Consider the following 27,678-nt stretch of genomic DNA (forward strand, 5'->3'; position numbering starts at 1 on the left):
ATAAGCATGAGGGAAGGCTTCCAATTTTTCTGACAGAGCATTAATCCAGGAAGTGGAAGGATACTGAGAATTAATAGCAGAATTTGAACAGCCAAGGTAGGATGCAGTTTTGTGTAGTCGTTCACAGGATAAAACGGTGAAAAGTGGGTCAGGAAGCCAACTTGATTTTGCCCAGTTCTGTATTTAACCTGAGTTAGGATAAGAATGAGGTTTGCAATCAAATATGGTACCTCCTTGCAGCAATTGACTAGGTGGCTTCAATATCTAAGTCTCAAATTAACTGAGAATTTAACTCAAACATTTGGCTTTGACAGACAACACAGGTTATGCAGAATTCACCAAGGTCAACCAAGTAAGACCATAGTGGGCAGTTGCTTATTCAGTGAAGCTGTAAAGCTGAAACTGTGCCTGGCCGACAACAATTCCGCTGAGACTACTTTTATTACTTGTCAGGTGTTTTCCAAAGTCTTTGGAATCAGTTCACCTGCCTTGGACTGCATTTGCCTTGCTCTTCATAACCTTCATTGAAACATGGTCTACCTTGTATCTCTGATGAGGAACTGGAAGAGCAGCACTAACAAAACCAAAAGCACCAGGGGCATAGGGAACAATATGATATTTTATTCCTACTTGTTGGTATGTCAGTAACTAAGAGTCACAATTTCAAGACTGTCGGCAATAGAGCTAAGAGTGAGATGAGGGGAAATTTCTTTACCCAGACAGTTGTTAGAATTTGGAATGTGCTGCCTGGCAGAGTGATGGACACAGATCCCATAGGAAGTTTCAAAAGAGAGCTGAACATATACTTGAAAGTGATTAATTCAGGACAGCTGGAGAATGGGACAAGCTGGTAGCTCGTTTGGGAACCAGTACAGGTACAATGGGTTGAATGTCCTCTTTCTGCACTGTTAAATTCTCTGTTTCCATGATCCATCTACATTGTATTCTTCTTGTGCATGCATGGCATACCCATGCTAGTGGGGACTGCAAGTGGTTGGAAATATATTGGACAACAATTTTCCAGTCATGCTTCCATGGCACTGTTAGCAGTGGCACTATGGAGTCCAATTTTGCAACCCTAATAGCCCTGCCTAATGCAAAGCTATCAGCCTCAGTCTTGATTTATTTTCCATTGACCTAGCATTGACAGGCTTTTGGGGAGAATAGAGTCCCTACATTTTCATTACGCCTAAATGAAGAAGAACTTACATGAATGGTGTAAATGAAACATTCAGATAATGCTGTGATTTATACACTCACCAATCAAAATAATTAATTTGTTACCATAGTAAATGTTAAAGACCTCAATTAAGTTACGCCTTTCTCTTCTTTCCTCAAGGAAATGCAAATTTGCTTTGTGCAACAAGTTAATTTTAGGACATTTTAGCAAACAGTGTAGGCGATTTTGTTGCAAAGGACTGCATTTAATTATGACACTAACAACAAGCAGAATTACCAGCTATTCATCTAAATAAACATAAGCACTAGGGTCCAATTATTTCTTTAATTTTTAATGAGCCTTCCTGTAGAGACAAAAGCTGCGGAAGTCTTATATTGTGATTCCAACCTCTAATGTATTGGTTGAGTTTTGCTAATCCATTAGGGAACTGGAAGGGAAATTATTTGTTTGGTTTTTTTGGTGTTTGCAGAACAGAGCAGGTGGTAAGGGATTGGAAAATCACACCAAAATCATTCTAAGTGGATCTATGCCCAGGCCTCACGATATATGAAATTTTAGTTGGCCGAAGGAACAAAAGCAATAGAACAGAAATTAAAGTAAGTGATAACTAGCTTCTGCAAAATAATGTTTCATTTCAACTTGAACATTGAGTACAGATTTGGGCAACTTGCCATGTTTGACATGGGGGACATAGAATGTGCACTTCAGTTAATGAAGAAGTGGATTGGCCACCTGAATTTTGTAAGTGGGAGAGATGTTGACTTTGGATAAATGAAGTACTAAAATTCTTCAAAGTACTAAAGTTCTTCAAACCTGGATCCCTGAATAATGTTTAAATATGAAGTTCCACAGGAGTTCTTCTAGTTTTTTAGAATAATGTACAGTAATGATGAAATAAATATATATCATATATATCCTTGTTTTCAACCATTTGGGCTGGTCCTGAATGGGAATGGACTGAAGTATTGGTACCAATTGTCTCTATGCAGCCTTGACAAAGTTTTGTTAGAAAATTGGAAAATTTCCCGAATTTTCAGAGCAAAATTAGGGACAGAGAGACATAAGAGAAGATTATGGCAGAATTGTGATGTACCTTTATACTCGGAGGCAGTGGATACAAGGAAATAAAGGAAAGTCTTGCATTTATATAGCATCTTTTGAGGACATCTCAAAGCATCATACAATTGCTGGTAACACAGTGTGGAGCTGGTGAAGCACAGCAGGCCAGACAGCAGGAGAAGGCCAGAGGAGCAGGAAAGTTGACGTTTTGGGTCAGGACTCTTCTTCAGAAAATACTTTTAGAAGTATAGTCATTATTTTGATGAAGGAAATATGCCAGCCAATTTGTATGCAGTAAACTCCCATAAGCATTAATGTGATTTTCTTTGTGATAGACAGTTGCAATATTGGAGTAACAACCTCGCTCTTCAATGTAATGACATGCACTTCATGTCCACCTTGGAAAGCAGACAGATTTACCTGTCATGTGTCATCCAAAAGACAATGACTCTGACAATGCAGCGCTACCTCAATGCAGCACGATGATGCCAGCATATATTTTTGTACTCCAACAGATACCATAAATCATAAGAGGTTACTGTATACATTTTTGTGACATAGTGCTGCTAACTAGAATGAGAAATGAAGCAGGATAAAAAAGTACTTATATATTTAAAATTGGTCTTGTGGTCATTCACAGCTCTGTATGTCTCCATGGTCTGTTTTAAATGGCACGTGAGGAAGAGTGAAAATTATTATCTGTGTGCATTATCTTAAGTTACAGTTAATAATGTTCACCTGAAGCTTCCTTGATTTCCATTAGGAGTTGTGAAGAAAATTAGCTGTAGGTCATTCATCAAATTAGTAGTGTTTTTTTTTTCATTTTTGCGCCTCTATCAGGAGTCAGGGAAGGGGAAACAGTGGACGTAATATATAGTAAAGTTTCCATGGCATGGTACCCATCATCCGAATTCTCATGCAACTGGCGATCGAAGGGAATAGGTTTGCTCCTTCTGGGAACGGACTTTTCCAACACTTCTATCCCTCCTTTTATTTAAACTTTGTTTATGGTATTTATGTGCGGTCTAGGCTACATCTGGCAAGTTCCCTGCATATGCAGGGCAAAAGGGAGTTTACTGTATTTGGATTTACGGAAGGCATTTGATAAATCACCGTACATTAAGCTATTTAATAAGATAGGAGCCCATGGCGTTGAAGATAATATAGTAGCATAGGTAGAGGATTAAAAACAAAGTTGCTGGAAAAGCTCAGCAGGTCTGGCAGCATCTGTGAAGGAAAAAACTGAAATACCGTTTCGGGTCCCGTGACCCTTCCTCAGAATTGATGGTGTCTGGGAAAACGTCAGTTTATATGCAGAAAATAGGGAGGTGGGTGGGTAGTGAGTAAATGATAGGATAGGGCCCAGAAAGAGACACCCTCCACCGACACCCTCATCCGCCTAGCCGAACTCGTCCTCACCCTCAACAACTTCTCTTTCGATTCCTCCCACTTCTTACAGACTAAGGGGGTAGCCATGGGCACCCGCATGGGCCCCAGCTATGCCTGCCTCTTTGTAGGTGACGTGGAACAGTCCCTCTTCCGCACCTACACAGGCCCCAAACCCCACCGCTTCCTCCGTTACATTGATGACTGTATCGGCGCCGCCTCTTGCTCCCCAGAGGAGCTCGAACAGTTCATCCACTTCACCAACACCTTCCACCCCAACCTTCCGTTCACCTGGGCCATCTCCAGCACATCCCTCACCTTCCTGATCTCTCAGTCTCCATCTCAGGCAACCAGCTTGTAACTGATGTCCATTTCAAGCCCACCGACTCTCACAGCTACCTAGAATACACCTCCTCCCACACACCCTCCTGCAAAAATTCCATCCCCTATTCCCAATTCCTCCGCCTCCGCCACATCTGCTCCCACGATGAGGCATTCCACTCCCACACATCCCAGATGTCCAAGTTCTTCAAGGACCGCAACTTTCCCCCCACAGTGGTTGAGAACGCCCTTGACCGCGTCTCCCGCATTTCCCGCAACACATCCCTCACACCCCGCCCCCGCCACAACCGCCCTAAGAGGGTCCCCCTCGATCTCACACACCACCCCACCAACCTCCGGATACAACGCATCATCCTCCGACACTTCCGCCATCTACAATCCAACCCCACCATCCAAGACATTTTTCCATCCCCACCCCTGTCTGCTTTCCGGAGAGATCACTCTCTCCGTGACTCCCTTGTTCGCTCCACACTGCCCTCCAACCCCACCACACCCGGCATCTTCCCCTGCAACCGCAGGAAATGCTACACTTGCCCCCACACCTCCTCCCTCACCCCTATCCCAGGCCTCAAGATGACATTCCACATTAAACAGAGGTTCACCTGCACATCTGCCAATGTGGTATACTGCATCCACTGTACCCAGTGTGGCGTCCTCTACATTGGAGAAACCAAGCGGAGGCTTGGGGACCGCTTTGCAGAACACCTCCGCTCGGTTCGCAATAAACAACTGCACCTCCCAGTCGCAAACCATTTCCACTCCCCCTCCCATTCTTTAGATGACGTGTCCATCATGGGCCTCCTGCAGTGCCACAATGATGCCACCCGAAGGTTGCAGGAACAGCAACTCATATTCCGCCTGGGAACCCTGCAGCCATATGGTATCAATGTGGACTTCACCAGTTTCAAAATCTCTCCTTCCCCCACCGCATCCCAAAACCTGCCCAGTTCGTCCCCTCCCCCCACTGCACCACACAACCAGCCCAGCTCTTCCCCTCCACCCACTGCATCCCAAAACCGGTCCAACCTGTCTCTGCCTCCCTAACCTGTTCTTCCTCTCACCCATCCCTTCCTCCCACCCCAAGCCGCACCTCCATCTCCTACCTACTAACCTCATCCCACCTCCTTGACCTGTCCGTCTTCCCTGGACTGACCTATCCCCTCCCTACCTCCCCACCTATACTCTCCTCTCCACCTATCTTCTTTTCTCTCCATCTTCGGTCCGCCTCCCCCTCTCTCCCTATTTATTCCAGAATCCTCACCCCATCCCCCTCTCTGATGAAGGGTCTGGGCCCAAAACATCAGCTTTTGTATTCCTGAGATGCTGCTGGGCCTGCTGTGTTCATCCAGCCTCACATTTTATTATCTAAGAGAGAAAGACAGTTGGACAGACAAAGGAGTTGTTAACGTTGCACTATAAATAAACCTTTTTTTTCCCTTTTGGCCATCAAGACCAACAAGATGCAACAACTCAAACATACCCATGGCCCTCTGGAAACTTCCTCTCCTCCCCTTCACCATGACTCCATCCCCTCTCCCAACACCCCATCACCTCACCTCCTGTCAGATATTCACCATCCCTCCTAACCTTCCACTCTCCAATACCGAACACTCCATACTGAGCAAAGGCCTCAGCTTTATTCCCCTGCGTACCCACGTCAACGAATTTTGGGCACGACATGACGTTGAGCTCTTCTTGCACCGCTTTTGCCTCCATGATCATTTCTATGGACAAGAATCCTCTCCCCGTCCCAAAGACCTCTTTGCCCAGTTCCAACACTCTCCCTCCACCTGGACACCTCCCTACAGCCTTTTACCTGCACTCGATCTGTTCATTGAGAATTGTCAACATGATCGTGGTTGCCTCAGTTTCGCTGCCCCTCTCACCAAATCCAACCGATCTCCCTCTGAAGTGACTGCACGTAGATCTAACCCTGACTTTGTCATGAAGCCTGCCGATAAGGGTGGTGCTGTTGTAGTCTGGTGAACTGACCTCTGTCTTGCAGAGGTTGAGCGCCAACTCTCAAATACCTCCCCATCTTCCCCTGGACCATGACAACACCACGGCACATCAGGCCATTCTGTCCACTAAAGTAACTGATCTTATTTCATCCGGTGATCTCCCCACTGCTGCTTCCAAGCTGATGATCCCCCAACCCCGCACAGCTTGTTTCTACCTCCTGCCCAAAATCCACAAACAGGACTGTCTGGGCAGACCCATTGTTTCAGCCTGCTCCTGCCACACAGAACTCACCTCTTCTGAGCTTGACTCAGTCTCCTCATCCCCAGTCCAATCCCTGCCCACATCCATCCATCATTCCATTGATGCTTTATGTCAGTTTCAAAATTTGCGGTTTGCCAGTTCCAGTTGCCTCCTCTTTAGCATGGATGTGCAATCTCTTTACATGTCCATTCCCCACCTGGACAGTCATAGGGCGCTCTGCTTCTTCCTGGAGCAAATACCTGAACCATCCCACCCACCACCACCCTCGTCTGCTCGGTTGAGCTCATCCTCACCCTCACCAAATTCTCTGTTAACTCCTCCCATTTTCGTCAGGTAAGAGGGGTTGCCATAGGTACCTGCATGGTCCCTAGTTATGCCTGTCTCTTCATGTGTTACGTGGAACATTCCTTGTTCCAGTCCCATTCCGGCCCCCATCCACAACTCTTTCTTTGATATAATCGGTGCTACTTCCCTCTCTCGTCTGGAATTGGAAAACTTCATCAATTTCGCCTCCAATTTCTACCCTGCCGTCATTTTCGCCAGGTCTAACTCTGACTTCTCCCTTCCCTTCCTCGACATTTCTGTTTCCATTTCTGGGGTTAGATTGACCACTAACATCCATTATAAATCCATTCATGCTGCAACTGTACAAAATGCTAGTACAGCCTCATTTGGAATATTGCATGCAGTCCTGGTTGCCCCATTACAGGAAGGATGTGGAAGCATTGGAGAAGGTGCAGAGGAGATTTACCAGGACGTTGCCTGGTCTGGAGCGCAGGCCCTATGAAGAAACACTGAGGTACTTGGGTCTGTTCTCATTGGAGAGAACGAGGCTAAAAGGGGATTTGATAGAGACATACAAGATGATCAGAGGATTAGATAGGATAGGACAGTGAGAGTCTTTTTCCGAGGGTGATGACTTCAGCTTGTACCAGGGGGCAGAGCTACAAATTGAGGGGTGATAGATTTAAGACAGATGTCAGAGGCAGGTTCTTTACTCAGAGAGTGGTAAGGGCGTGGAATGCCCTGCCTGCCAATGTAGTTAACTCAGCCACATTTGGGGCATTTAAACAGTCCTTGGATAAGCATATGGATAATGATGGGATAGTGTAGGGGGAGGTGCTCAGATTAGTTCACAGGTCGGCGCAACATCGAGGGCCGAAGGGCCTGTTCTGCGCTGTATTGTTCTATGTTCTATGTTCTAAACCCACTGGCTCCCACAGCTACCTGGATTATACATCCTCAGACCTCACTTCCTGTAAAGACTCCAATCCATTCTCTCAGTTCCTCCGTCTCCGTCGTATATGTTCAGATGAGGCTAACTTTGACAAGGGAGCTTCTGAAATGTCCACCTTCTTCCTCAATCGAGGATTCCCCAGCTCTGTTGTCGACAGGGCCCTCAACCAGGACCAATTCATCTCCCCCACTCCCGCCCTCACCCCTTCACTTCCCTCCAGCAACAGCGATAAGGTTCTCCGTATCTTCACCTACCGTTCCACCAGCATCCACATTCAGAGGATCATCAAACGCCATTTCCGCCACCTCTGAGATTCCACCACCAGACACATATATTCCCCACCTCTCCGTTGTCCGCCTTCTACAGGGACCGTTCCCTCTGGGACACTGTGGTCCACACTTCCTTCACTCCCAAAACCTCCTCACAGCCCTATAGTACCCTTCCCTGTAACCAGCGAAGGTGCAACACCCGCCCACTTACCTCCTCCCTCCCCAGTATCCAAGGACCCAAACATACCTCCATGCGAAGCAACACTGCAGTGTTCCAGCGAAGCCCTACACAAACTGAAGGAACAACACCACATTTTCCATTTGGGGACCCTGCAGCCCTCCGGACTCAGCATTGAGTTCAATAATTTTAGGGCCTAAACTCTGCCATGTCCCAGCCCCCTACCCCACACACCAGCCCTTGTTACCACATAGCCTGCCATTACACATCCCTTATTGTTAGTCACTAACAGTCCCCATTAACAACTACTCACCTTCCCTGCCTGATCATTAGCAGCTCCTTTGTCTGTCTAACTGTCTTTCTCTCTTTCTGGGCCCTATCTTATTGTTTATTCCCTACCCCACCCACCTCCCTATTTTCTGCATATAAACTGATATTCCCAGCCACCATCGGTCCTGAGGAAGAGTCACCGGACCTGAAATGTTAACGTTGTTTCTTCCTTCATAGATGCTGCCAGACCTGTTGGGTTTTTCCAGCAACCTTGTTTTGTTTCTGATTTACAGCATCCACAGTTCTTTCGGTTTTTATTTGGTAGAGGATTAGCTAATTAATAGAAGACAGAGATTTGGGATAAGGAGGGAATTTTCAGGATGACAATCTGTAACTAGTGGAATGTCAGCAGGATCAGTGCTGAGGCTACAATTGTTTATAATATATTTATGACTTGGATGAGGCAAGTAAATATACTACAGCCATGTTTGTACAGGATGCAAAAATAGGCAGGACAGCAAGTGGTGAGGATGACACAAGAAGTCTGCCGAAGGATACAGGAAAGTTGACAAAAACTGGCAGATGGAATTAATATGGGAAAGTGTGAAGTCATGTACATTGTCAGGAAGAATAAAGGAGCTGAATGTCACTTACAGGGAGAAAGAATGAAGAAAGCTACAGAATGAGGGATTTGGGAGCCTTTGTTTATGATTCAGGAATAGGTAGCATCCAAGTTTGGTGGGCAATAGGGAAGACAATTGGAATGTTAGCCTTTGTTTCAAAGCTAACGTTGGGACGTTTTGCCAAAATTGTAGAAGGCACTAGTCCGAGCAGAGCCAACAGTTTTAATCCAATCTAAGAGAAAAAGTACACATGTTTGAGGTAGCCTGGAGAAGGGTCACTAGGTTGATACCAGGTGGGGAGTGATTAAATGGGTTGATCCAGTGCTCACTGGAATTTAGAAAAATGAGACGTGCCCTTATTGAAATATATAAGAATTCTTAGGGGACTTGACAGGGTAGGTATAGAAAGGTTGTTTTCCCTTGTGGGAAAGTCTAACGCTTGAGGGCACAACCTCAGAATAAGGGGTCACTCATTTGAGACAGAGACAAGGGAGGCACTTCTTCTCGCAGCGATTGCCAAGTCTGTGAAATTCTTTACCGCAGAAGGTTTCTTTTGAGGTTGGGTCATATGGTATATTCAAGTCTGCAATAGACAGATATTTATTCAGAAAGGGAAACGAGGGCTATGGGGAAAAGTTAGGGAAATAGAGTTGAGAATAATCAAATAAGCAAAGATCTTATTGAATGACAAATCCACTAGAGTGGCTGAATGTCCTACTTCTTCTCCAACATCTTATGGTCTTAGGAGTTAGCATTAATGTCTTTTGAGAAAGACAATATGTGAGGTTTACCATTTAAAGGATAAAGTGAACATTGTTGGGAGCAAAGGTCTGTTTTTCATAAGTAAACATCAACATGAAGAGATTTCCGCTGAATAACTTCCTCAGCAGCATACTTCTTATGAAAATCATTGACAGAATCTTCACCATCTGCGTAATGAATATAGAACATAGAACATTACAGCACAGTACAGGCCCTTCGGCCCTCGATGTTGTGCCAACCTGTTATACTGATCTCAAGCCCATCTAACCTACACTATTCCATGTACGTCCATATGATTGTCCAATGATGACTTAAATGTACCTAAAGTTGGCAAATCTACTACCATTGCAGGCAAAGCGTTCCATTCCCTTACTACTCTCTGAGTAAAGAAACTACCTCTGACATCTGTCCTATATCTTTCACCCCTCAATTTAAAGCTATGCCCCCTCGTGCTCGCGGTCACCATCCTAGGAAAAAGGCTCTCCCTATCCACCCTATCTAACCCTCTGATTATTTTATATGTTTCAATTAAGTCACCTCTCAACCTTCTTCCCTCTAATGAAAACAGCCTCAAGTCCCTCAGCCTTTCCTCGTAACACCTTCCCTCCATACCAGGCAACATCCTAGTAAATCTCCTCTGCACCCTTTCCAAAGCTTCCACATCCTTCTTATAATGCGGTGACCAGAACTGTACACAATACTCCAAGTGCGGCCGCACCAGAGTTTTGTACAGCTTCACCATAACCTCTTGGTTTCGGAACTCAATCCCTCTATTAATAAAAGCTAAAACACTGTCTGCCTTCTTCACAGCCCTGTCAACCTGGGTGGCAACTTTCAAGGATCTGTGTACATGGACACCCGAGATCTCTCTGCTCATCTACACTGCTAAGAATCTTACCATTAGCCCTGTACTTTGCCTTCTGGTTATTCCTACCAAAGTGCATCACCTCACACTTGTTTGCATTAAACTCCATTTGCCACCTCTCAGCCCAGCTCTGCAGCTTATGTAATGAATTGAATAATCATCTTCACATTTACAAAACACAGTAGTTACACACGCACTCACTAACACCAATTTCTGCATCAACTCAATTGTTAGATTCCTTAGGATATTCTAGAATAAGAAATGTCTATTGAATAGAAATGGAAACTTTCCAACCATAGTTGAAAAAAGCCATTGAATTTAATATTCTTCTTTATGATCTGTGTGCATTTGCGTAATTTAATTTGCTCCTGTTCTTCCCTGATGACAATCACATGTAAATTTTCCCAGCTCATTGTTGAAAAGGCAAGATTGGCAATGCAATGAACTCACTGCCGATTGCTCTGGCCACTTCACAAGATTTCCCATTATTAATTAATTTTTTGCTGCAGACCTTCTGAACCACACCAGAAGGAGGATCAGAAAACAATTCTCAGGCCTTTGTGAAGTTCCAATATTCCCCACCTACGATTGAAATTTTGGAGATCCTTGCTATATGGGATAATGCTTAACTCAATGTGATGAAAACTTTTTGCCCATGTCCACTGACAGAAAAGAACATTTTCAAGGGTACGAATACAATAAAAAGTTGGCTTTTGTTGGAATTATCATAAATAGTTATATATTCTGAATACTGTTTGATCTATATTACATAATAATAGAAAATGTTTAATCATTTGCTACAGACAACTTTGAATTTGTCCAGCAATTCCAGCATACAGATTTAAAATGTTAAAAATTTCACCATTCACAGTGAAATTGAGTTTCAGCACTGACAAGGAATGTTAATTCAGCAGTTTATTCCATGGTAAAGCTAATAAATATATTAGAGCTTGCATGTACCGTTTAGTTGTTATTTTAAAGGTCATAATAGTATTTCTACAGGAAGAAATAATTTGTATTCATGCCCTTTTAGTCAAAAGTCATTGGCCAGTTAAATGCCTAATTATTCCAGGGAATTTCCAAAACTTATTGAACATAAAAATCATCAATATAGTTCAATTATTATCATATTTAATTTGTCCATTCAATGTATTATGTTAAGTAAATGACACTATTTGGTGAGTTTATAGAAGTAGATGGGGAAGAGTGCAGACCTGACTAAACTTAAATATGTGACAAGGGCTGTTGTGGTGCAGTGGAAGTGTCTCCACGTCTGGCCCAGATTCAAGTTCCATCTGCTCCAGATGCGTATAGTAACATCTCTGAACAGGTTTATTGGAAAATATCTAATAATGTGAAGGAAAGCAAGAGCAGAAGAAAACACACTGGCCCACTTTTTCACACAATTTTCCCGTACAATAGATGGAGAAACTTTAGGCATAATCGTGTCTTGATGTAATTTGAGCATCCACAAACATTTGCCCTGGTTTAATCAAGAATTGTCAATGCAAGATGGCCCTGCCAGCAAGACACACCCACAGGTTGAATTAATCGACACTGCGTGTTTCTCCTAATCACTCCCATTTACTGACAAGTGAGAAGGTTTTTTCCAATCAAGCTATTTTTTAAAATGTTGTAAAGAATAGTTAATGGTTTTTAACAGGCTTTTAAATATCATTTTAAGTTATTCAAAACTAAATTACTTGGATTAGGACAAATGATTAAAAGTGTTTATTTTTTGTGATAAATACAATTTCATTGTCATTAATGAACCCAAACAAGACTCTGACAATTTTATCAAAAAATCATTGATATCAGAATTAAAAATGTCTACTAATTTTAATTAACTATTCAAAATTGATTTAGTGTCAATTGACATTTATGTTCTCCTATCCTTTATATGAGGCCAAGTTGAGTTATTTCACTCCTGAAAGTTCTGGATCCATTTTTAAATCTATCCCTCTTCTTGTACTCCCAATCAGCAAAAATAGTTAATCTCTGTCTATCATAACTACTCACTTAATACTCCCATCAAATCATCCTTCACTTTCTAAATTCTAAGGAACATAATCACTTCTCCTCGTAATCGAATCATTGAACTCTGATCAACTTATTCAGCACTCTGTCCAAGGCTGGAATATATTCTTCCTAAAGTGTGGTGTCCAGAACTCTTCATACTCCCCACTGAGGCTTTGTGTACCCAGAGCTTTGATGAGATGCAATATGATTTATTCCTTGCCATTTTATTCTTTCTTTTCATTTTAATAGCCTTTAAATTTATTTCACACCTATTCATTCCATTTTAATGATTGTCTGCCTGAACCACCACCTCCTGGATTCCAAACTCATAAATGTATGAGAGCCTTCACTGTTCCTGGCTTTTCTCCATTTAGAAATTGTCCTGATTGACCCTTTATAGGCCCAAACTGAACAACACAGATTTGCATACATTGAAGTCTCTCGGTCACAGTTTTGCCCATTCACTTTCTCTATCGGTGCCTCTGTGGCTTTGTGTTTCCATTGATATTGCCTTCGTACCATTTATCTTACTCAGCAACCTTCTGTGTGGCACCTTGTCAGTTGTCTTCTTGAAGTCCAAGTAGATAACATCTATTGGCTCATCTTGGTCTACTCTGCTCATTACTTCCTCAAAGATTTGTCAGGCATGACCTCCCCTGTCAGGCTGACTTTGCCCTATTTTACCCTGCACTTACAAGTATTCAGAAATCTCATCCTTCACAATGGGCTCAAAAATCTGACCGAGGTTAGGCTAATCGGCCTGCATTTTGCAGTCTTTTGTATTACTCCCTTTTTAAGCAGGGTTGTCATGTTGGCAATTTTCTAGCCCTCTGGGACCCTCCCTGACTCTAGTGATCCTGAAAGATCACCACTGATGCCTCCACTATTTCTTCAGCTATATCCTTATGAACTCTGGAGTGTGGTCCATCTGGTCCAGGTGACTTAGCCACCTTCAGGCCATTCAGTTTTTCTAGCACCTTCTCCTTGGTGGTAGCCACCATACTCAGCTCTGTCCCCCAACTCACTTGAACTTTTGAGTTATTACTCATGTCTTCCACTGTGAAGACTGACACAAAGTAATTATTTAGTCCCTCAGCCATTTCCTTCTTTTCCACTACTATCTCTCCGGCATCATTTTCCAACAGCCCAATATCCACTTTTGCCTCTCTTTTGCCCTTTACATATCTAAAGACACTCTTACAGTCCTCCTTTATATTACTGGCTAGCTTACCCTCATATTTAATCTTCTCCTTCCTTACCTTTTTTTGTTGCCCTGAATTGGTCTTTGTAAGTTTCCCAATCTTCTGGCTTCCCACTGTCCTTTGCTACACTATATGTTTTCTCTTTTGCTATTATGCTGTATCTGGCCTCCCTTGGTTACCTCATCCTCCCTTTAGTACACTTCTTTCTGCTAGGGATAAATGTTTGCTGTGTCGCTTGAATTACTCCCAGAATTTCTGCCATTGTTGTTCCACTGTCTTTCCTGGTAGGCTCCTTTCCCAGTCAGTTCTGCCCAGCTCCTCCCTCATGCTCTATAGTTGCCTTTATTCAGCTGTAATACTGTTACCTCTGATTCTATCTTCTCCCTCGCAAATTGCAGAGGAATTTTAACCATATCATGATCACTACCTCTTAAGGGTTTCTTCACCTTAAGCTCCCTCATCAAGTCTGCCTCAATGCACAATACTAAATCCAGAATTGTCTGTTCCCTAGTGGGCTGCACCACAAGCTACTCCAAAAAGCCATCTTGTAGACATTCCACAAATTCCTTTTCTTGCAATCCACTACCAACCTGATTTTCCCAGTCTACCTGCATATTGAAATTCGCCATGATCACCATAAATTCTAGACTGTCCTATGAGAGGTGGACTCCAGCACCACCCCTCTCGAAGCCATCCCAGCCAAATACTGAGACATATAGACTGTAGTTGCACATTCTAATGAGCATCCCATAGCAATAACTCTGCAGCTGGCTAAGGAAGAAATGACCCAGGCCACTGGCACTCAGGGGCAACCGGAGACCATGCACCTGCTTAGTCCAAGGCAGGAGATGATCCTGTGGTGAAGGTAATCAAGGATTCCATGTGCACAGGGAGGAACAGGAAGAGCGGACAGGTCTGTAGGACATAATGACCCTCAATGCACAGCAGCTGCAGCAGTGCAGTGAGTCTAGTGGCCTGCTGGTTGCCTCCATGCATAGGTTGATGACTGTCATGGATAACTAGGCCCAGCACCCTCAGGGGCTACTGGAGAGTCACACAAACCTGCACCCCTGCCGTTGTCCCTCAGAACCAAAGGCATGGTGACAAGATCATGGGGAACCTATTCATGAGTTCCAGCTGGCCCTTCCTCACAAGAAAATGGGGCAGTGAATGGAGTTACCCAACCAGGGAAGGAGCCATATTCGGGCTTCTTGCAATTTTTATTCAGGACAGTGCAGAGGTGGTGACTCTGTCCACCACTATCCTGCTGCATCCATTCCCTCACCGAAACATTCAGAATACAAACCGCTGGCCAGAGATCCTCAGTTTATGTGATCTGTCTATTTCAAGTGGCCCTGGTGTCTCCCCACTAAACCTCCAAGGCAAGTGGGCACGAAAGGTGAGCATGTGCCCTCCAACCCAAGTGCAGAACCAGGTAGTACACAAAATGAGAATGAGAGAAGAAGAAAAATTAGTGAGCACTTTGGTGGCACAGGTGACAATGGTTCTCACGTGATTCCAGCTTATATATAAATGTTTGTGTTTTAACGTATATGTGCTTGGCAGTATCTTTGTGTCAGCCCAAAACACGTTGCTGCACTGTCTGGCATCTCATCATGAGCACAGGCTCAATGGATGGAAATCTGTGATGAGAGCCTACTGCATCATCTGGAAGCAGGGGAATAATGTGAACACATGGTGCCGGGTCATGCTAATAACTTTGACCTTCCTCATTTAACATCCCTAATGTTTAGTTCCCTCTGCAACAAAGGTGTACCTGCTAGTGAGATGCTGTCAAACAGCATTTCCAGGCTGCTCACAATTAGCAAGGTATTTACCGGAGCCAAACTACCAATACTTGCAAAACTCTAAACATAGCAGCCAACAACAAATGTGATTCTATGATTGTGCAATATGTATAGTTGCTCCAATGCAAATAAGTAGGTGACAGCCATTCTCTCGTTCAATTCTCGGGGCAATGCCTCGACAAATCAGAATTGACCTACCTTGTTTAAAACTTAACATAAACTTTGTACTTCACTGTCAGTCACCCAAATGATGAATTTGCCATAGCAACACCTCGTCTAATCAGTGTCCAGGTAGCAACTAATAGGCATTCAGCTCTCATACAGGAAATAGATGTTGTGATTCCTTTACATTGCAAATTTGTGCAAATTAGCCTGACAAATGCAAGCAAAAAGCTTTGACATAAATGTGTTTTTTTCAGCAATATGATAAAACAATAAAAGAACATTACGTTATTCTTCTTACCTATAATTAACGTGGGACCCTTACACATCACATGATTTGATTCTTCCTTTCTTGACGTGTGAGGCCCCTGCTTTATTTTATTGCCTTTTAAGTGGTGAGCACTGCAGCCTACTAATGTTGAATAAGCAAGCTCCTGTAATATCAAAGAACAAAGATCAAAGAAAATTACAGCACAGGAACAGGCTCTTCGGCCCTCCAAGCCTGTGCCGATCGAGATCTTCTGTCAAAACCTGTCATCTATTTTCTGAGGGTCTGTATCCCTTTGCTCCCTGCCCATCCATGTACCTGTCCAGATATATCTTAAAAGACACTATCGTATCTGCGTCTACCACCTCCGCTGGCAACGCGTTCCAGGCACCCACCACCTTCCGCATAAAGAACTTTCCATGCATATCTCCCCTAAACTTTCCTCCTCTCACTTTGAACTCATGACTCCTAGTAATTGAGTCCCCCACGCTGGGAAAAAAGCTTCTTGCTAACCACCTTGTCTATACCCCTCATGATTTTATAGACTTCAATCAGGTCCCCCCTCAATCTCCGTCTTCCTAATGAAAATAATCCTAATCTACTCAACCTTTCTTCATAGCTAGCGCCCTTCATATCCCCTTATTACATTAAAAAAGTCATTATCAAACATGTGGCAGAGAATAACTTATTTTGCGAAACAAAACAGCTGTGTTCTACTTTAGAGTGGCTCAAATTTGTAATGTTTTAGAGAGAAGCAATCTTATTCTGCTAAAAATATTACATGTCATTTGTTTTTGAAGATGTCCTGCAATTGTTTTACCATAAGGTATTTTTATTGTTGTGTAGTCTTTTGTGACTTTTATTTCATAAGTATATTTCTCTACAACATTTTCAACACAATTTTAAATTTATATTTTAATACACACAATTCTTAGGTTTTAAATAGTACTGACTTCATAATTTCTGGATTAGTTTTAAAGTTGTAGGCTACTATACCAGTTTTAAAAATAATTTTGTTCCAAGCACCAACAGCGACTATTAAATAAAGATTTGCTTTCCTTAATGAGAGTTCTAAACATAATGCTAATATTATATTTCCAACAATGAGCCCAACGTCTTAATTTTGAGGACATGGCAGCATACATTTCCTTATCCCAAACAAAAAGTGTAAGGAAAATATCCTAAATGGCCCCATTATCTCAATGGAAGGTCATTAAACTTAATTAAATAACAAAACAAACTATTATAAGGGGCAGTTCCAAAAATGATTGGCAACTTAGTGAACTTGCCATGATATAATGGAAAGTCACATCAGCACAGACCGACTGATTAGAAATTGACCATGCTCTATTTAAGCCAATAAGGAATGAGCCACACTTCACTTCAACCAGAGCGTATAATGATTATTCCCTTGGATTGTGGTTTGGAAACAGTTCAGAAGCACCAGATTTCAGTGACAGAAGCACCAGGTTTCAGTGACAAAAGCATGTGTTAAGTTTGAAAGTAAAATGCAAGGGACTGTTTTCAAGCGGGAAGCAGAAGACCACTGTCTAGCTTTAAGTATTATCTTTGTTGCTTAATGAACATTCCCTACTTTGTAACACCAGACTTCCTGTTACTGCCTGAATGGTTAAAGTATCAAAAAACCAAATAAATATTCTGCAATTTCTGGAAATACTTAGTTATACCATCTTTTATTGTGATGGATGGTTAAGAAACTAACGAAAGAATGCAGATCCATAAATACCTAGCTTCAATGATGGAAGAGCCCAAAATGTCAATGTAAGAGATCAGGCTGAAACACTTGGAATCATATTTTGTCAGAAATGCCAAATAGATGATCCATCTTGCTAAGCTCTTGAGGTCATCAGAATTGCAAATGTATTTAGCTCATTCAATTCAGTTCATGTGATGCCAAGAAATTGCTAAAGGCACTGCGTCCCACAAAGGCAACGGGTCCTTACAATATCTCTAAATTAGTACTGAAGAGTTGTGCATCAGAACTAATTGCACCCCAAGCCACACTGTTCCAGTATACCTGATGATATAGAAAGTTGCTCAAGTACACCTTGTCCACAAAAACCTGGACAAATACAATTTGGTCAATAGTCTGTCAAACAGCTTAAGTCAATTATGAAATGTGATGGAAGGTATTATCAATAATGCAATTAACTGTCAGTTACTGATCATATATGTTCAGTTGGGATTCTACCAATGCTCCTCAGCTACAGACATTGTTACGGCTGTCCTCCAAGTCTGGATAAAAGAGCTGAATTGAGTATGTGTAGTGATGGCAACTGCTTTGGACAACTTGGCAGATTTGACTAAATCCAGCATCATGGGACTCGAATACAATTGAAGTCAATAGAAATCAGGGAGTTCACTCCTTCCTGGTTGAAGTCATAACTAATCCAGAGGAACTTGGTTGTACCATCTCAGTTCTAAGGCAAGAGAGTAGGAATTCCTCAATGTAATATCCCAGATTTAAATATCCTCAGTCGCTTCATCAATGACACTTCTTTCATTGTAAGGTCATAGGTGATGATATTCACCAGTAAGATTTGAATTGGTTTGGTGGCTTGAGTATCACTGGTCTGGCCGGCAACTGTTGCATAACCATAATGGCACTTAAGAAGGTAGTAGTAATCTTCTAGTCCATCTGGTATAACTATTACCAGTGTTGAATGAGTGACATAGATATAGATTAGAAATCACACGACATCAGGTTGTAGTCCAACAGGTTTATTTACTCTGAAAGCCTGTGTTTTCAAATCAACCTGTTGGACTATAACCCGGAATCGTGTGATTTCTGATCGTGTTCACCCAAATCAACACCATCACCTCCGCTTCATAGATATAGGTGATTTGGAAAGGAATTTGCAGATGGTGGAATGCAACAACGGTTTACGAAGCTGTATATTATTGTTGAGTCAAAATCCTGAAACCGTAGGTGTACCTATATGGTCACCAGTGCTTCAACAATGCAGGTCACAAATACCTCAAAAAGTACATTTCAGGATAGTAAATAAATATCAGCCTAGGTAACAATGGTCACACCTTGTGAAGGAACAAGAAAAGTCATTGCTCGTAATATCACTAGCAACTCCTAGACTACATCTGTAAGCCTCTACCATCATTACTATCAAGTAATAAAATCAGCATATTAGTTTGGTAACCTAATATGAATATTTGAGTGCAACTAAATAGCAACAATGTGACCTAAACTAGTATCCTATTTTCTATCAGGAGTTCACAACTACTCAACAGTCTGTCTCATTATTGTTTATCTAAACATGTTATCAGGGGATTGACCTGTTCTTATCCCAACAAAGGAAAAGTGAGAAATGAGAGGAAAGGAGTTTAAGGCATCTCTTCTGCTAAGGATGCATTTTGTTCTGTAACTAGCACCTAATGCATCACAGCGTTAAGCTGCCATATTAACGAAAGTAGGTTACTCTATTTACCAAGGCTGTCGGGTTGACTGTATGAAACAAAATCCATGCCTGGCCACAGGCTGTCAACTTTCAACACAATAACAGCAGGAAGATTTAATTAGCCATTTAAATATGTAGTAACCTTTTGCAAATAAACCGTCCTCAATCCCATAAAACTAGAGGTTAACCAGCCAGCATTTTGCCAGGAGCTTACCCCAAAAGCAGAGAATGTCTGCTCAATTGAATATAAACTAAAAGAATGTTGGTTTCAAAAACTACTGCAGCATTAAATTGAAGTTATTTATTCTGTGTTCAATGTAGAAGCATCAGGTATCACGTTCACGTAAGCATGTACAATGGTCTTGTAACCGGCACAGCTCTTAAATCATTAACTAAGCAACGTTGTCATGTGTAAGGAGAGTATGTAGATACATTTCAATTGTAATTATCTTCATCATGTGCGAGACCTGAATAAATGTTGCATTTGCTGGCAGGCATGGACTGAAAAGGTTGAGTCAATCTTTCAACCATTTTTTTCTTGGGAATTTGAGGCATCAATTAATGTATACTTCATGGTGAAAGGATTTAAACATTAATGAGGCTCTCATTTTGCTTTAGCCTCAAGAAAGTAGTTGGCTTATTTACCTTAATTATAATTAGCTACAAATGATTTTAACAATGCATTTTAAAAAGATTTCATAAACATGACAGCAGAACCCATTAGGTTTTAATGATAAAAATGAGATTCCAGTTTTACTCTATTGCAGTCATGACACAATTAAATTGTTGTCTTTTTGTGTGAATGATTCTGATGAATGCACAGAATTCTACTTGTTCCTCTGGAGACAGCTCAAAGTGCTCTGCAAACAGCAATCAGTGCCTTATCTATGTTAACCCTGAAAGTATTTGTTATTGCCCTCACATCACTGACAATGTAAAACTCTAGCTTATTCAGCAGGGTAGAGGTTACACAATAACAATGGATACATTCTCCAAGTAGATGCATGGCACGGTTATCTCTGGTCTCAAGTGAACACTGATTAGATGATACATTATTTTCTGTTAAAATGACTGGTAGCTTCTGGCAGCAAATGTTGGAAGTCTGGTACTAGGAAGAAATAAAACAACCTATACCATTATCAATAGCAATATTTCATTGTTAATTTTCTAGGTAGTTGTAAGCTGTCATTTTACATTTTAAAACATTAAACTGTGTTATTTTTCACTTAAAGTTTGGTGTAAACACTACAACGTTGTTACAGTGATGGTGTAATACTGGTAAATTTATGTTTGTGTCTCCACAGAATGGAAATAAATGGATTATGTATCACATTGATTACCCTTTGTTGTGATCCACTCCCAACAAAGCAGTTAAAAGTATCAAACACTGAAGAGGGTTTTTCTGCAGTTCATCTGCAGTCATTTTACTAAGTTTGATAGTTCTTGATTAGAGCATTAGGTGGAAGAATGGTGCAATGCCTTCCCACCCATTTTGTGTCTGTTTAGCGCTACTGTTGCTTAACTGGTTGGTTACTAAGTGATCTGATTTAATTAACTGTTAACTACACATATTTAACGCTTATTTGTGGCAAGGTTTAATCATTTTGCTTTAAAAATGTCATTTATTTTTGCACCTTGATCTAAAAGGTGCATTTCCTGTCAGGAATTCTCTATACAATAAATAAGCTTTGCTTCCTTCTGTAGATTATTTACCCATGCAAATAGATCATCAATCCTCTTGCAGGTTTAGGGGAGTTAGTTCTATACATTTGTTGCCTGACATAGACTACATGGGAGGTTCTGTGTATGAATGTAATGTCTATGGAGTTCAGATGAAGTACTCTACACAAATGTATATATACCATAAATTTAGATTAACATGTTAATATTTCTCATATATTCAAAACACATCAGTTCTACTGAGCCATGGTTTACTGATTGATACAGATTGCAGGATGTTTACATTATATAATTACATCCTTATTAGTTATCTGCACATAGGGAAAATGAACGGAAGAGGGATGTGGAACACTCCCTCTTCTGCTGCTACATCAATGGCTGTGTCAGTGCTGCCTCATGCTCCCATGAGGAGCTCGAATAGTTCATCAACTTTACGAACACTTTTCACCCCAACCTCAAGTTCACCTGGACCATCTCTGATAGCTCCCTCTCCTTCCTAGACCCCTCTGTTTCCATCTTTGGTGACTGCCCCGAAACCAACATTTATTTCAAGCCCACTGACTCCAACTATACCTCCTCTCACCCACCTTCTTGAAGAATGCAATCCCACGCTCCCAATTCCTCTGTCTCCACCCCATCTGTTCCCAAGTTGGGCATTCCACTCCCAAACATCCCAGATACCTTCTTATTTCAAGGATTGCATCTTCGCCCCTTTGGTGAAAATTCTTACAGTCACATCTCTTGTGTTTCCCACATGTCTGCAGTCACATCCCCTCCATGCAACAAAAACAATAATAGAATTCCCCTTGTCCTCACATATCACCCCACTAACTTCCTTTTTCAACGTATCATTCTCCGCCATTCCACCACCTACAATCTGACCCCACAACCAAAGAGATATTTCCCTCCTCACTGCTATCAGCCTTTCATAGGGACTGCTCGCTCCGCGACTCCATTGTCCACTCCACACTCCTCAATAATCTCACCACCCCCAGCACCTTTCTCTGCAACCACAGGAAGTGCTTCACCTGCCCTTACATGTCCCCCTCACCTACGTTCAAGGCACAAAACAAACCTTCCACATTAGAAAGGGTTCACCTGCACCTCTGCCAATGTGGTCCATTGCACCCACTGCTCTCAATGTGGCCTCCTCTACATCAGTGAGTCCAAATGGAGGCTCGGAGTCTATTTTGTCAAGCATCTGTGCTCAGTACATGAGAAATGACAACATCTTCTGGATGCAAACTATTTCAATTCCTCCACCCACACTGTGGATGACATGTCCATCCTGGGTCTCCTCCAGTGTCACAATGACACCACCCACAAACTGGAGTAGCAGCACCTCAGGAGCCTAAAACCCAAGACCTAAATGTGGATTTTACCATTTTCAAAATGTCCCACCCTCAGCCTCATCCCAGGACCAACACACCCTCTCATCCCTGCCTCCTTGATCTGGCATAACCTGACCATCTTCTCTCCCACCTACCCACCCCTCCCACCTCACTGACCAATCCCCACCACTGCCTACCTGCACTCACCTATCACTATCCCACCTACCCTCCCCGGCCCCAAACTCTGATGCTGCCTGGCCGGCTGTGTTCGTCCAGCTCCACACTGTGTTATCTCTGACTCCAGCATCTGCAGTTCTTACTATCTCTAAATGACATCCTGCTGCCTTGTTTAAAGTATCCTTTTGAATTGTTTAATTAGGATTTCAATAAATCTGCCAATTTGAATAAATCCTAGACTAGCAACATAACTTCCAAACTAGAGCCGCAAAGCTTCTACTTATCCTGAGCTTTCTTCAATCTGCTGCTAGGTCCCTGAGCATTAACTGTCAAAGGCAAAAGTACCAGGCATTTAAAATTCCACATTTTCATCCTCTGACCACTACAGAAGTTTCACAGTGGTCTGTATTGAGACCATAAATACATTAATGATTTGGAAGAAGCAATCAAGGGCACTGTTGCCAAGATTGCAAATTACACAAAAATAGGTGAATGGAGAGGTAGCATTGAGGATGTGCGGAGGCTGCATTAGGATTTGAACAGGCTAGGAGATTTGGCAAATAAATAGCAGATGGAATACAATATGGGAAAGTGTGAGGTTGTGCACTTTGGTAGGAAGAATTGAGATGCAGGCTGTAGTGATTGCAATGAGGTCAGCCAAGAGGACTTCGTAAAATATGATATAGTAGGAACAGTCGCTGCAGTCGCTGGACAATCTGAGATAACAAGGTATAAAGCTGGATGAACACAGCAGGCCAAGCAGCATCAGAGGAGCAGGAAATCTGATGTTTTGGGCCGAGACCCTTCTTCAGAATTATTTCTCTTCCCATTATTTGGGAAGTTTGAGTCGCTTGACTCTACCGAGGCAGCTGGTTAAGTTCCCACTGGTTGTAGTAAAAGGGTTCGTCCCAGGCTTGGTGGGGTTGAGAGGAATTCACCAAGATTGGCTCAACATTTTTCAATTAGAAAATGGTGGTCTGTGTGAACTCCTAAATAAATATCCAGAAGTCTTTAATTCTAGGGAGTCCAGGGACTATCACAGGAGCCAAGGATACCTTACTTGTTGATTAGGAAACAATTCTATAATTCTGCAAGGCCTGCCAATTGCTGTTTGCCTTTAGTAGAGGCAGAAATCAGAAGGCTGGAAAGAGGAGGAATCACCGAACCAGTCCAGTTAGTGGAATGGCAGCACCTGTCATACTGATTGTGATGCCCAATGGATTGGTTTGCCTTTGTGGGGATTTTAAAGAAACTGTAAACTGCTTTTCACAACTGGATAATTACCAAATCCCTCACTTAGAGATTTACACAAAGCTGGCAGGGTATCTGTCCTTCATGGAGCTGAATATGAACCACATGGACTTGCGGTTGTGGTTAGATGAGGATTACCAAAAGTCAGCTACAAAAGGGCTTGGGCAAATATACAAAGCTGCCATTTGGGGTATCATCAGTCTGTACAATTTTCCAGCGGATGATGGAGAACATTTTGTAAAGTCTACCCGAGGTTGCCATTTATCTACAAGACCAATAAGGAGCACATAGTGAACTTGCACTTAATCTTAGACATTTCTCCCAGACAGGTGTATGCCTAAGAAGGGAAAAATGTGTGCTCCAGGTACCGCAAGTGACCTACTGGGCTGCAGAGGCAACAAGACCAGGTTATATCTGTTGAAAGATAAAGTGAGGGTGGTCACCTCCCTGCCTCCCACGTCTGTACCAGAGTTTAGGTCGCTCCTTGGTCTGTTGAATTATTACATAAAGTTCATACATAACCTGGCCTCCATCCTGGCACATTTGTATCAACTCTTAAAAATCGGGTCAGCCTTGGAAACAGTCACATAGTTACGCCATTGCTTTCAGGGAAATGAAGAAACTGTTGTCATCCTCTAAATTGCTAGTATGCTATGGTTCCAAGCGAGATCTGGTTTTGACTTGGGATGCATTTTCATCTGTATTCTGTGCAGTATTACCTCATAGGTGGCCCAATGGAGAGGAAAGTCCAATATTGTATGCATTCAGGACTATGGTTATTGCAGAGTGCAATACACCCAAATAGAGAAGGAATGTTCGTTGGTCATAATTGGAGTCAGAAAGTTTCACCCATACCTTTAAGAATGTAAATTTGTAATGAGAACAAACCACAAACCCCTGCTAGGTCTACTTAGAGAGGACAAGGCAATGCGCCCATAGCTTCAGTCTGTATTCATTCTCTAATAATAAGTGCATATAATTCCAAGTTGAAACATCATCTGGGAGGCTAAAAAGCAAATGTGGATACATTGAGCTGCCACACCACCGATGATACTGACACTGAAAGACTCCACAATGATTTTAAATTTTCTGGACATACTTCATGGACAGTAGCAGATTTTGGACACAGAAGAAATCTGGTCCTGGCAAAACTGAAACAGCTGGCGGTGATAGGGGAAACCAAAGGGCCATCACAACCAGAATTGAAGCCATTTGGTCCTGAAGGGACCAGATCACAGAAAAGGACATCATATCGTTATGGGAAGCAAGAGCAAAACTGTACCAAGCAAAGCCTGTCACCAGATACTATCTGAACACCACTGGGCTCATCCAAGGATATCCAAAATGAATATATTGGCAAGAAGTTATACCTGGCGGCCAGGTTTGGATGCAGACATAGCCGCATTGGTGGGGCAGTGCCCAGAGTGCCAACAAGGACAAAAATTACCGCCAGCAGCTCTCCCATATTCATGGGAATAGAATAGAGTAGACATGAAGAAGGTGTTTCCATTAGTACAGACTAGGACACGAGGGCATAGCCTCAGTATGAAGGGATGGTCCAGTAAAACAGAGATGAGGAGGAATTTCGTCAGCCAGAGGGTGGTGAGTCTGTGCTATTCATTGCCCCGAAAGGCTGAGAAGCCGAGTATTGAGTGTATAAGACAGAGATATGTCTTGATTAGTAAGGGTTACAAGGGTTACGGTAAATGTAGGTGAATGGGGTTGAGAAACAGATCAGCCATGATCGAATGGTGAAGCAGACTGGATTATTTGAATGGCCAAATTCTGCTCCTACATCTTATGGTCTTACGGTCACTTCTTGTACTTTCTATTGCTCCAGTAGTGATTTTTTTTAATCTTACAGTCACAATGCGCGAGTGCATCTCTGATGTCTTCCAGGACTGCACTTTGTGTCTAATGAGGCCAGTCAGAATAAGGGTGCCCTTGGTTTGATTTAATCCCCACCCTCCCCCTTCACTTTTTTTCATTTAAGCCTTGCCCCTATTGGGTTGTGCTTGTTACTGGTTCCCTGGCCACACGGGTGCTTTTTTCCTCGTGGTGGGAATATTGAATAATGTTCTGCATAATTGTGTCTCCGCTGAGTCCCTGCATTTACGCACCACACAGCATCGGTGCCTTGGGGAAAAATAAGCACTATTGCTGTGCAGCAGTAGTGTGGGGGTAACAAATAAATGGGATAAAGAAAGAGTTCCCTCAGGTTTACTGACCTGCCTGAATTCTTACAGGTACTGGAAGCGAAAGGTTGCACATACAAGGCAATCGAGGCACCTTCAGATCAACAAGTAAATCATCATCAATAAAAACTGCTTCTACTCCATTAATATTCAATTGGTTTGCAAACACTGAAAAATTATCTTGCAAATCTGCATAAAATATTAAAACTGCTGCCCTGATTCCTTTATTTTGCACCAGTCAAGTCTCTAAGAGATATTCATGCCTTACATTGGGGTGAGATTGTAGCTTTATTGTCAAGAACTGCTAAAGCTATGGTTGATGATACTTATGAGGAACCCTTTAGCTGACTTGCAGGAAAGGTATAATCCCAGCAAAATGCGCATGGAGCAAACCATCTGGATACTGGATTCAGAAGCTTGGGCGAAATTAGCACTGACAAGCTTTCAGTATTATAGTGCACAGTATCCATTGCATTGAGGACTGGAGCTGTGGTAGCAAGCTGGTCTGCTCTATATCTTCAGAGGAGGAGCAATAAGAAGAGATGAGGGAGGTGCCTGATTTAGCTTGGGTGGTTCAACAGTTAGTTGGTGGGGATGCCTGGGACAGACTCATTTGGGCATACTCCAGTTAATCTCAAGCAGTGCAGCTGTCTGACACAATGACGTTTAATCCATTGCATCATCCCTGAATTCTCATCCTCCCCCCGCTCTGAATAACTCCCTCCCCCACAACCCTTTAAATTGCCTATCATTGACAACCATTGCTCATCGTTTGCTCTGATCATATTATTTTCCTGATAAGGCTGAAAATCACTTGGCAGGTGGCAGGCAACAATGGAAGGATGAACAACAACTTGTATTTATGTAGTATTTGTATAACATGGGACAATGAAGCTTTCATGGTTTGTAAACATTGAACATAAGAGTGATAATTTAAAAAGGCAAAAACAAATGAGTCGATTTTGAGTGAAATGGAAATGATCAATTGGGTGGGATGTAAAATGGGCAGCTGACCCACTACTCACCATTTTTCAGTCTGGAACAATCAAGCATAAAGTTTCTGAAGAAGGGTCTAGGCCCGAAACATCAGCATTCCTGCTCCTATGATGCTGCTTGGACTGCTATGTTCATCCGGCTCTACACCTTGTTATAGCAAACATAAAATTAAGGTGTTGTTCATGAAACAGGGAAGCTTAACAAAGAATCTAATTGGAGTACTTGATATTTTGATGGGCTTGAGAAAAGGAATAGTGAAAAATCATTTTCAATAGTTGTTGAATTGGTTACAAAGGGCCATGTTGTTGTGGACAGTTAAGAAGATTATCTCAGAGTACAAGGCGACCTTGAAAGATGGGCTGAGGAGTTGCAGGTAGAGTTTAATTTACATAAATGTGAGGTGTTTCTTTTTGGTAAGTCAAACCTGGATAGGACTTATACAGTTACGGGTAGGGTCCTGGGGGTGCTGCCGAACAAAATTGCCTAGGGGCACAGGTTCATAGTTCCTTGAAGAAGGCATTTGGCATGTTTGCCTTCATTGGTCAGAACATTGAGTTTAGGAGTTGGGATGTCATGTTACAGCTGTACAGGACATTGGTAAGGCTGCTTTTAGAATACTGTGTACAGTTCTGGTCAGAGATAGTAGGAACCGCAGATGCTGTCGAGCTGGATGAACACAGCAGGCCATGCAGCATCAGAGGAGCAGGAAGGCTGACGTTTCAGGCCTAGACCCTTCTTCAGAAAATGAAATGCTGGTACAA

General features: G+C 42.4%; 1 protein-coding gene across 1 annotated transcript in view; it reads left to right on the forward strand.

The window, feature by feature from the left end:
• Positions 1–27,678, forward strand: part of ugt8 (UDP glycosyltransferase 8) — a 170,797-nt gene that overhangs the window by 22,943 nt on the left and 120,176 nt on the right. The gene's annotated exons all lie outside the window — the stretch shown is intronic.

This window comes from Stegostoma tigrinum, chromosome 1, assembly GCF_030684315.1.
Source record: "Stegostoma tigrinum isolate sSteTig4 chromosome 1, sSteTig4.hap1, whole genome shotgun sequence".
NCBI lineage: Eukaryota > Metazoa > Chordata > Chondrichthyes > Orectolobiformes > Stegostomatidae > Stegostoma > Stegostoma tigrinum.